At 43.7% G+C, this 12,268-nt stretch overlaps 1 pseudogene; it reads left to right on the top strand.

Annotated features, from left to right (window-relative positions):
* The first annotated feature begins 826 nt into the window (after positions 1 to 826).
* LOC106595320 (olfactory receptor 10G7-like) lies at positions 827 to 11,767 on the top strand (annotated as a pseudogene).
* The last annotated feature ends 501 nt before the right edge of the window (positions 11,768 to 12,268 follow it).

The following is a 12,268-nucleotide window of genomic DNA, read 5'->3' as shown; positions in this document are numbered from 1 at the left end:
CCAAATAAAAATCAAATCTATTTATAAAGCCCCTTCTACATCTCAATTTCACAAAGTGCTTAGCAAGCAGAAATAGAAGCAGTACATTAGAACCAGTAAAAACACCCTAGAAGGAAAAACACCCTAGAAGGAAAAAGACCATAGAGAGTAACCAGGCTCGACTGGGAAGCCCGTGGTAGTTGTTTGGGGGATCCATTCTACTATAATATATCTTACAGTATTAGGGTTGACCTGTGTGACCTGTTGACACCCAGGTGAGTGTTTGGCCCAGGTGAGTGTCCATGCCTGTTGGCTAGAGAAGCTACCTGTATGTCAGCCAAACCCTGCATGATGACTTCACCATAGACATCCTATAACCAGGGCTTGAATTCAGGGGGTTTGTGGGGTTATGCCCTACCCTCGTTAAAGAAAAGGGAAAAAACATACCTCGTTAGCTTAAGATTGTGAAGGTGAAAACATTTACCTGATTATATTAAGCGATATATGACAATGATCTTGGACTTCAAATCAAGTAGTCAAGTTAATTCAACAGTCAAAGCATCCTCATTACACCTGACTTGAGATTTGTATTTTATTTTAATTCCATCTTGGTCATAGACCTAAGCCTCCCAGGATTACAATGACCAATTAACAGCTGCTTTTACAAAAGAAAACTACCCAGGGGCGCATGCCCACGGACCCCCCTAGATTCCTGGACCATGGCTTACAAGCAGTCAGTCCTAGTCTCTTACAGTGCTACATCCAATACACCAGTGATATTTCTACATCAACGGTTTCCATCAAATACTATCATGTGTTTTGGTGTCTGGCCTATGCTGTGATGATCATGGCTAACTCCATCATGGCTGTTATCTACCTGGCCAGGAACCTCCACACGGCCAAGTACGTTGTTAGCTCCAGTAACACAAATATTCTAATGTCACATAACTCTTCGCATAAATGCGGTATCATTTCTTAACTGGATATGCTATTTTAGCAATAACGCTGGTCCTATGAATCTGTTCACTTTCAACTGTTTTCTTACCGACGTTGTTATAACCTCTGTTATCTTCAACTTAGGGACGTCGTAGTTTTCAACCTGACAGACCTGTGTGTCTCATCCCTAAGCTCATATTTATTTTATTTAAAAAACAATATTTCACCTTTATTTAACCAGGTAGGCAAGTTGAGAACAAGTTCTCATTTACAACAGCGAACTGGCCAAGATAAAGCAAAGCAGTTTGACACATACAACAACACAGAGTTACACGTGGAATAAACAAACATACAGTCAATAATACAGTAGAAAAATAATATATACAGTGTGTGCAAATGAGGTAAGATAAGGGAGGTAAGGCAATAAATAGGCCATGGTGGCGAAGTAATTACAATAAAGAAATTAAACACTGGAGTGATGTGCAAAAGATGAATGTGCGAGTAGAGATACGGGGTGCAAAGGAACAAGATAAATAAATACAGCATGGGGATGAGGCAGTTAGATGGGCTATTTACAGATGGGCTATGTACAGGTGCAGTTATCTGTGAGTCTCCAGCTTCAGTGATTTTTGCAGTTCGTTCCAGTCATTGGCAGCAGAGAACTGGAAGGAAAGGCGGCCAAAGGAGGAACTGGCTTTGGGGGTGACCAGTGAAATATACCTGCTGGAGCGCGTGCTAAGGGTGGGTGGTGCTATGGTGACCAGTGAGCTGAGATAAGGTGGGGCTTTACCTAGCAAAGACTTGTAGATGACCTGGAGCCAGTGGGTTTGGCGACAAGTATGAAGCGAGGGCCAGCCAATGAGAGCGTACAGGTCACAGCGGTGGGTAGTATATGGGGCTTTGGCGAGAAAACGGATGGCACTGTGATAGACTGCATCCAGTTTGTTGAGTAGAGTGTTGGAGGCTATTTTGTAAATGACATCACCGAAATCGAGGATCTGTAGGATTGTCAGTATTACGAGGGTATGTTTGGCTGCATGTGTGAAGGATGCTTTGTTGCGAAATAGGAAGCCGATTCTAGATTTAATTTTGGATTGGAGATGCTTAATGTGAGTCTGGAAGGAGAGTTTACAGTCTAACCAGACACCTAGGTATTTGTAGTTGTCCACATATTCTAAGTCAGAACCGTCCGGAGTAGTGACGCTGGACGCGCGGGCAGGTGCGGGCAGCGATTGGTTGAAGAGCATGTAGTTAGTTTTACTTGCATTTAAGAGCAGTTGGAGGCCACAGAAGGAGAGTTGTATGGCATTGAAGCTCGTCTGGATGTTAGTTAACACAGTGTCCAAAGAAGGGCCAGAAGTATACAGAATGGTGTCGTCTGCGTAGAGGTGGATATGAGAAACACCAGCAGCAAGAGCGACATCATTGATGTATACCGAGAAGAGAGTCGGCCCGAGAATTGAACCCTGTGGCACCCCCATAGAGACTTCCAGAGGTCCGGACACAGGCCCTCCGTTTTGACACACTGAACTCTATCAGAGAAGTAGTTGGTGAACTATTCGAGGCAGTCATTTGAGAAACCAAGGCTATTGAGTCTGCCAATAAGAATGTGGTGATTGACAGAGTTGAAAGCCTAGGCCAGGTCGATGAATACAACTGCACAGTATTGTCTCTTATCGATGGCGGTTATGATATCGTTTAGGACCTTGAGCACCCATGACCAGCTCGGAAACCAGATTGCATAGCGGAGAAGGTACGGTGGGATTCGAAATGGTCGGTAATCTGTTTGTTAAAATATCTTTGGGCTAGGAGGCACTATTTTCACGTCCGGATGAAATGCGTGCCCAAAATAAACTGCCTGTTACTAGCTAGGATATGCATATAATTGGTAGATTTGGATAGAAAACACTCTAGTTTCTAAAACTGTTAAAATAATGTGTGTGAGTATAACGGAACTTCTTTGGCAGGCGAAACCCCGAGGACAAACCATCCAGGAAAAACTAATTGAGGTCACTGTGTTTTCAATTGGATTTCTATGGGAAACTATATTTATGAGGAACCTGGTTGCAGTTCCTATGGCTTCCACTAGATGTCAACAGTCTTTAGAAAATGGTTGATCTTTTTCCTTTGAGAAATGAAGAAGTACGTCTGTTCTTTCTAAGTGTCAAGCCAAGTGGACTCTATTGTTTGTTGCGCACAACCTGGAGCGCGCTTCACGTTGTTTTTATCCGCTATTGAACACAGTACATTCCTTCTTAAATTGTATCGATTATATATGCTTTAGGATACCTAAGGTTGGATTAGGAACGTTGTTTGAAATTTTTTACCAAGTTTACAGGTAACTTATTAGATACTTTGTAGTGATGTTGGGCGAGTTGGAACCGGTGTATTTCTGAATCAAACGCGCCAAATAAATTGACATTTTGGGGATATAAAGAAGGAATTTATCAAACCAGAAGCCATGGATTATAGGCAACATTTGCACTGAGCTAAAAGGTAGAGCTGCCGCTTTCAAGGAGCGGGACTCTAACCCGGAAGCTTATAAGAAATCCTGCTATGCCCTCCGACGAACCATCAAACAGGCAAAGCATCAATACAAGACCAAGATCGAATTGTACTACACCGGCTTTGACGCTAGTCCAATATGGCAGAGCTTGCAAACTATTACAGACTAAAAAGGGAAGCACCGCCGAGAGCTGCCCCGTGACATGAACCTATCAGACAAGCTAAATAACTTCTCGCTTCAAGGCAAGTAACACTGAAACATGCATGAGAGCATCTGCTGTTCCGGACGACTGTGTGATCATACTCTCTATGACCTCCTCGCTGCCCGCAGGTGGTAAGGGTAGGTAACAACACATCCGCCACGCTGATCCTCAACATGGGGGCCCCTCGGGGGTGGTGCTCAGCCCCCTCCTTTACTCCCTGTTCAATCATGACTGCACGGCCTGGCACGACTCCAACACCATATTAAGTTTGCTGTTGACACAACAGTGGTAGGCCTGATCACTGACGAGACGGACTATAGGAAGGAGGTCAGAGACCTGACCGTGTGGTGCAAGGACAACAACCTCTCCCTCAACGTGATCAAGACAAAGGAGATGATTGTGGACTAGAGGAAAAGGACTAAGCACGCACCCATTCTCATCGACGAGGCTGTAATGAAGCAGGTTGAGAGCTTCGAGCTCCTTGGCATCCACATCACCAACAAACTAACATAGTCCAAGCACACCAAGACAGTCGTGAAGAGGGCACGATAAAACCTATTCCCCCTCAGGAGACTGAAAAGATTTGGCATGGGTCCTCAGATCCTCAAAAGGTTTTACAGCTGCACCATTGAGAGCATCCTGATGGGTTGCATCACTGCCTGGTATGGCAACTGCTCGGCATCCGACCGCAAGGCACTACAGAGGGTAGTGCGTACAGCCCAATACATCACCGGGGCCAATCTTCCTGCCATCCAGGACCTCTATACCAGGCGGTGTTCGAGGAAGGCCCTAAAAATTGTCAAAGACTCCAGCCATCCTAGTGATAGACTGTTCTCTCTGCTACTGCACGGTAAGCGGTAGCGGAGCGCCAAGTCTAGGTCCAAGAAGCTTCTAAACAGCTTCTACCCCCAAGCCATAAAACTCCTGAATAGCTAATCAAATGGCTACCCAGACTATTTGTATTGCCCTCCACCCACCTCTCTTCAACGCTGCTGCTACTCTCTGTTAATATCTATGCATAGCCACTTTAATAACTCTAACTATATCTACATGTTCATATTACCTCAATTAACTCAACACCGGTGCCCTCACACAATGATTCTGTACCTGTAACCCCTGTATATAGCCCCGCTATTGTTATTTACTTCTGCTCTTTAATTATTTGTTTTTCTTATCTCTTACTTTTTTATGTTTTTATTTTCTTAAGCTGCATTATTGGTTAAAGGCTTGTAAGTAAGCATTTCACTGTAAGGTCTACACCTGTTGTATTTGGCGCATGTGACAAGTACAATTTGATTTGATAACTATCAGGTTAACAGTTTCATGTAGAATAAACCATCCTTCATGTAATACTATAGAAGCAATGTTTCATGTAGAATAAACCATCTTTCACATAATACTGTAGAAGCAGTGTTCTGCTAATATAACAATGTACAAATATTCTACCTTCCTGTATGGTACCCTTTATAAGACAGGAGTTCCCTGAGATGTTTGAAGAATACACAGCCTCCTCCCTCTATTGATGAACCATTGGATTCAATAACATCAAAGACGATAAAAAGTAACAGATGTGTCTTGTATCAATTCAATACTGAGGGAAACGTCCCTCCCAGTTCAGACATCAGAGGACTCCATTACAAAAGCATCTCTTCAGTCCTCCATCTGTTGACATTTGGAACAACACAAATAAATAATCATAACATTTAAAACTATATAAATATAAATATATATACAAAAATAAGACTCATAAATATCAAAAAGAAGTAACAAAGACAAATAGAAACAAATTGTAGTATATAAATACAAATAATAAAGAGAATCAAACTATTACACTATTACCCTATTGCTAACAAAAAACACACAAATAAAACTAAATTGCACAAATCCTATATCACATAAATACACAAATAGATTACACACTTATAAAGAAGATTATTACACTATTGCACTTCAAACAGAAAACACACAAACTAAATTACACACCTAATTGCATTAGTACTGTACAAAGTTTGAGGTGCTCTAATTGACAGATTCCCCCGCTCCCCCTACCTCGGGCTTCCAGTGACCTGAGGTCAACCTACTACGCCCAATCCGGAGCTCATACTTCTGAGTGGGGGACCTTCCCAGGCAGTAGCATGCTTAGCTCACAAACTAGAATCACCCATTCTCATCGACGAGGCTGTAATGAATCAGGTTGAGAGCTTCATTAAAAGGGAACACTTAAACAGCACAATGTAACTCCAAGTCAATCACACTTCTGTGAAATCAAACTGTCCACTTAGGAAGCAACACTGATTGACAATACATTTCACATGCTGTTGTGCAAATGGAATAGACAACAGGTGGAAATTATAGGCAATTAGCAAGACGTCCTCAATAAAGGAGTGGTTCTGCAGGTGGTAACCACAGACCACTTCTCAGTTCCTATGCTTCCTGGCTGATGTTTTGGTCACTTTTGAATGCTGGCGGTGCTTTCACTCTAGTGGTAGCATGAGACGGAGTCTACAACCCACACAAGTGGCTCAGGTAGTGCAGCTCATCCAGGATGGCACATCAATGCGAGCTGTGGAAAGAAGGTTTGCTGTGTCTGTCAGCGTAGTGTCCAGAGCATGGACGCGCTACCAGGAGACTGGCCAGTACATCAGGAGACATGGAGGAGGCCGTAGGAGGGCAACAACCCAGCAGCAGGACCGCTACCTCTGCCTTTGTGCAAGGAGGAGCAGGAGGAGCACTGTCAGAGCCCTGCAAAATGACCTCCAGCAGGCCACAAATGTGCATGTGTCTGCTCAAACGGTCAGAAACAGACTCCATGAGGGTGGTATGAGGGCCCGACGTCAACAGGTGGGGGTTGTGCTTACAGCCCAACACCGTGCAGGACGTTTGGCATTTGCCAGAGAACACCAAGATTGGCAAATTCGCCACTGGCGCCCTGTGCTCTTCACAGATGAAAGCAGGTTCACACTGAGCACACGTGACAGACGTGACAGTCTGGAGATGCCGTGGAGAACGTTCTGCTGCCTGCAACATCCTCCAGCATGACCGGTTTGGCGGTGGGTCAGTCATGGTGTGGGGTGGCATTTCTTTGGGGGACCGCACAGCCCTCCATGTGCTCGCCAGAGGTAGCCTGACTGCCATTAGGTACCGAGATGAGATCCTCAGACCCCTTGTGAGACCATATGCTGGTGCGGTTGGCCCTGGGTTCCTCCTAATGCAAGACAATGCTAGACCTCATGTGGCTGGAGTGTGTCAGCAGTTCCTGCAAGAGGAAGGCATTGATGCTATGGACTGGCCCGCCCGTTCCCCAGACCTGAATCCAATTGAGCACATCTGGGACATCATGTCTCGCTCCATCCACCAACGCCACGTTGCACCACAGACTGTCCAGGAGTTGGCGGATGCTTTAGTCCAGGTCTGGGAGGAGATCCCTCAGGAGACCATCCGCCACCTCATCAAGAGCATGCCCAGGCGTTGTAGGGAGGTCATACAGGCACGTGGAGGCCACACACACTACTGAGCCTCATTTTGACTTGTTATAAGGACATTACATCAAAGTTGGATTAGCCTGTAGTGTGGTTTTCCACTTTAATTTTGAGTGTGACTCCAAATCCAGACCTCCATGGGTTGATAAATTGGATTTCCATTGATTATTTTTGTGTGATTTTGTTGTCAGCACATTCAACTATGTAAAGAAAAAAGTATTTAATAAGATTATTTCATTCATTCAGATCTAGGATGTGTTATATTAGTGTTCCCATTATTTTTTTGAGCAGTGTATATATATATATATATATATATATATATATATATATATATATATATATATATCATTAATACATTTTTTTGCTTGTGCATCCCATGCTGCCCCCCGGCAAGATGCCGCCCTGGGTGGATGCCCATGTCGCCTATGCCTAAATCAGCCACTGGATACATGCCAGCATGGCACTGACTGGTTGGCATCACTCACTCATTACTCTGAAGTGGGACTGTTGTCTGACCACTGCCTGAGCCTTCTGGAACAGCTCCTGATATGTTCTTAATGACCTGGATGTCCTTCCGTTTCACCTCCATTATGTTGTCATTGGCCTGGATGTCCTTCTGTTTCACTTCCCTTATGTTATCATTGGCCTGGATGTCCTCTGTTTCACTTCCCTTATGTTCTCATTGACCTGGATGTCCTTCCGTTTCACCTCCCTTATGTTGTCATTGACCTGGACTGAGATGACCAGTGGCTTTTCACAATAGTGAATAAAAGGGGGATAAGGGACAGCCTTGTCTAGTCCTACATTTCCAGTAGTTTATTTTCAAGTGCTTTGCAGTAGACAGCATGCAAGGTAGGAACAAAAGTGCCGACTTGTATTGACCTTGTTCTTTAGCCCTTTGACCCTAAAACGTCATAACTCTCCCCAGCCTAAGCTGTCTACATGTAAACACTCTTCTCAGGTGTATCAACATTGTAATTGGCTCTCTGATGACTGCCTATTTGTTCACTCTGACTGAGAGACATCAGATCCTATGAGAAGATTGATATCACAGTGTTGAACATATTACAACCCCACTAACTGTTGGGTTTTTTAGGGACAATGTAGAGAGATGGATAACAGCCTTTTGGCAAGATTCAGCAAATGTACATTTAGCAGTAGTATTTAATTAGCTTGCCTAAACCCATAGCTTTCGCTTGTTGCTTACACGAGTCTCTCTCTCTCTGTCCCTCCCTCTCTCTCCTAATGAGTGAACAGTAACAAGCTGTATGTTGGCAGAGCAGTATTCCCACCAGGTGTAGTGTCCCTGTCACTCTCCTCAGACTCAGGCTCAACAAACAGGTGGTCATCAGAGACCTAATTAGAGTGTTGGTAGACCTGGGAGGCTGAGTCATCACCTTTACAGGTAGCCATGCAGGTGACGATGGAACTGTTGTTAGCCACATCATGCTTCAGATGAAGTGGGGGCCTATGTCTTTAGGCCACGATGTTAGGCCCAAATGTACAGTTGAAGTCGGAAGTTTACATATACTTAGGTTGGCGTCATGAAAACTCGTTTTTCAACCACTCCACACATTTCATGTTAACAAACTATAGTTTTGGCAAGTCGGTTAGGACATCTACTTTGTGCATGACACAAGTCATTTTTCCAACAATTGTTTATAGACAGATTATTTCACTTATAATTCACTGTATCACAATTCCAGTTGGTCAGAAGTTAACCTGTTATGGCTAGGGGGCAGTATTTTCACGGCTGGATAAAAAACGTACCCGATTTAATCTGGTTACTACTCCTGCCCAGTAACTAGAATATGCATATAATTATTGGCTTTGGATAGAAAACACTCCAAAGTTTCTAAAACTGTTTGAATGGTGTCTGTGAGTATAACAGAACTCAAATGGCAGGTCAAAACCTGAGAGATTCCTTTACAGGAAGTGGCCTGTCTGACCATTTGGTGCTCTTTCTGTGGCATCTCTATCGAAAATACAGCATCTGTGTTGTAACATGACATTTTGTAACGCTTCCAATGGGCTCTCAGAAGGCGCCGGGAGAAAGCTGTAATGGGGTCGTCTGCCAGTCTCTGGGCGAAAAACAGCAGCGAGTTTTTGTGAGTGGTCAGGCTGGGAACAGTGACACTGGAGATGCGCGTGCCACGAGACGTCTCAATCTTTGTGTTCTTTCAGCCGTTTGCCAATGAATACAACATCGCCCGGTTGGAATATTATCGCTTTTTTACGGGATAAATTGCATAAAAATGCCTTGATTTTAAACAGCGGTTGACATGCTTCGAAGTACGTTAAACCTCTTACATCTAGACGTTCCGCTAGCGGAACACCTGCTCCAATATCCAATGATGGGCGTGGCGCGAAATACAAACTCCTCTAAAATACAAAAACTTCCATTTTTCAAACATATGACTATTTCACAGCATTTTAAAGATAAGACTCTCCTTTATCTAACCACACTGTCCGATTTCAAAAAGGCTTTACAACGAAAGCAAAACATTAGATTATGTCAGCAGAGTACCAAGCCAGAAATAATCAGACACCCATTTTTCAAGCTAGCATATAATGTCACAAAAACCCAGAAGACAGCTAAATGCAACACTAACCAAACTTCCGGGGAATTCGCTAACATTTTACTAAATTACTCACGATAAACGTTCACAAAAAGCATAACAATTATTTTAAGAATTATAGATACAGACCTCCTCTATGCACTCGATATGTCCGATTTTAAAATAGCTTTTTGGTGAAAGCACATTTTGCAATATTCTAAGTACATAGCCCAGGCATCACTGGCTAGCTTTTTAGACACCCGGCAAGTTTAGCACTCACCAATATCAGCTTTACTATTATAAAAGTTTCATTACCTTTTGTTGTCTTCGTCAGAATGCACTCCCAGGACTGCTACTTCAATAACAAATGTTGGTTTGGTCCAAAATAATCCATCGTTATATCCGAATAGCGGCGTTTTGTTCGTGCGTCCCAGACACTATCTGAAATGATAAATCAGGGTCGCGCGCATGGCGCAATTCGTGACAAAAAAAATCTAAATATTCCATTACCGTACTTCGAAGCATGTCAACCGCTGTTTAAAATCCATTTTTATGCCATTTTTCTCGTAAAAAAGCGATAATATTCCGACCGGGAATGTCCATTTAGCTAAACAGAGGAAAGTAAACAAAGCTTTCGGTCGACGCGGGCACGAGCCTGAGTCTCACAGTACTGTATCCAGCCACTACCCAAACGCGCTACTTTGTTTCAGCCAGAGCCTGCAAAGCCACGATTCAGCTTTTTGCCGCCTTCTGAGACCCTATGGCAGCCGTAGGAAGTGTCACGGGACAGCTAAGATCCTCACTCTTCAATAAACAGAGACAAGAAGAACGACACCTTGTCAGACAGGCCACTTCCTGCCTGAAACCTTGTCAGGTTTTTGCCTGCCAAATGAGTTCTGTTATACTCACAGACACCATTCAAACAGTTTTAGAAACTTTGGAGTGTTTTCTATCCATATGTAATACGTATATGCATATTCTAGTTACTGGGTAGGAGTGGTACCCAGATTAAATCGGGTATGTTTTTTATCCAGCCGTGAAAATACTGCCCCCTAGCCATAACAGGTTAAAATGAAGAAGTGATCCTAACTGACCTATGAAAGGGAATTTTTACTAGGATTAAATGTCAGGAATTGTGAAAAAGTGAGTTTAATTGTATTTAGCAAAGGTGTACGTAAACTTCTGACTTCAACTGTATGTTTTCACTTTTACCACTACCTTGAGATACATTACAATCTGATAGCTGTCGTTTTTTTCTTGCAGTATGAAGCAGGTGGGGCCATCGAAGTTGTACCTTCTTGTGTGAATTGCCTGAGTATATCTAGAGATAGCATATACATTGCATATCATCTACTGTATCTTTGTCCACATCCTGTTCACCACCAGCACCAGCACCCCCATGATCTCTGTCCTGCTGGCCGAGGTCTAAACCATCTCCTACTACTCCTGCATATCAAGCATGTACATCTACCAACTGGGTGACATCGAAGAGTGTCTGGCCCTGTCCCTGATGGCTTTGGACCGAACCATCACTATCAGCACTCCTCTTAGGTACCACAGCATCCTGACTAACCCGCGGCTCTTCCTGTTGATCACAGCTACCTGGCTGAAAGGGTTAGGGGTCATGGGGGTAGTAACAGCTCAGGCAGACAGCCTTCCATACTGCCAGCCCATCATTAGATATGTGTTCTGTGACTATCCTGCTATGGTCAGAGCCGCCTGTGTCAACCCTGAACCCTATTTGATGCTTCCCACCATCCTGGGTCTGTGGTTGGTTGGTGCACAGCTCACATTCATTCTGCTGTCATACGTGAATCTGATCTACACAGTACTGAGACTGCCTAACAACGAGAGCAGAGTGCAGGTGTTTAAAACCTGTATTTGTCACATCATTGTGGTGTCCTGTTACTACGCTCCCAAGTTAGTCTCTGTGTTGTTGACGAGGATAGGGGTGAGGCTGAATCTGACAGAGCGTAATGCTTTACTGATTATAGCCACGCTGTTACCTTCTCTGATCAACCCAGTAGTCTACTGTCTGAAGACCAAGGAGATTAGGAAGAGATTTGTTCAGATACTGTCTAGAAAAAGAATTGCAGTGATGAAATGAGGTAGTGAAAAGTATTATTTTTGGGACTTCAAATCAGAAACTGCACTAATGTACGTTTAAAGATTTTAAATATAATTTCCAATTCAGCTCACATCAGCAGCGAAGGTAACAGCGTGGCCATAATCAGTAAAGCATTACGCTCTGCAGGACAGAGATCATGGTGGTGCTAATGCTGGTGGTGAAAAGGATGTCCACCTGTTCAACACTCGAGTGGTTTAAGGTGAAACATTTAAATGTCTTGGAATGGCCTAGTCAAAGCCCAGACCTCAATCCAATTGAGAATCTGTGGTCTGACTTAAAGATTGCTGTACATCAGCAGAACCCATCCAACTTGAACGAGCTGGAGCAGGTTTGCCTTGAAGAATGAGCAAAAATCCCAGTGGCTAGATGTGCCAAGCTTATAGAGACATACCCCAGGAGACTTGCAGCTGTAATTGCTGCAAAAGGTGGCTCTGCCAAGTATTGACTTTGGGGGGGGGGATAGTTATGAAATTGTTCAGT

The sequence above is a fragment of the Salmo salar genome, chromosome 11, assembly GCF_965601325.2.
Source record: "Salmo salar chromosome 11, fSalSal1, whole genome shotgun sequence".
Taxonomy (NCBI): Eukaryota; Metazoa; Chordata; class Actinopteri; order Salmoniformes; family Salmonidae; genus Salmo; species Salmo salar.
This window is presented reverse-complemented; position numbering and strand designations above follow the sequence as displayed.